This window comes from Penaeus monodon, chromosome 31, assembly GCF_015228065.2.
Source record: "Penaeus monodon isolate SGIC_2016 chromosome 31, NSTDA_Pmon_1, whole genome shotgun sequence".
NCBI classification, from domain to species: Eukaryota; Metazoa; Arthropoda; class Malacostraca; order Decapoda; family Penaeidae; genus Penaeus; species Penaeus monodon.
The window spans coordinates 31,571,597-31,571,839 of record NC_051416.1 but is presented as its reverse complement, the minus strand read 5'-3'; positions in this window follow the sequence as shown (position 1 = coordinate 31,571,839).

Here is a 243-nt window from a genome sequence, read left to right as displayed (position 1 = left end):
GACCAAGAGTTTCGTTCACCTGCCGTTCACCGATGCAAGGGGAAGAGAGAAAAATAAGGGAACTTATCCTGGATGGAGGATTAGGAGAAGGAAATAGAGGAACGAAACGAGGGAAATAGAAGACAGAATAAGAGGAATAAGCGAAAAGGAAGAGCAAGACAAGCAGAGAACTCATCCACGAGACTTTCATTTTTATTCATATACGCTACATACATACAAACTTATATAATGATATTGATGAGA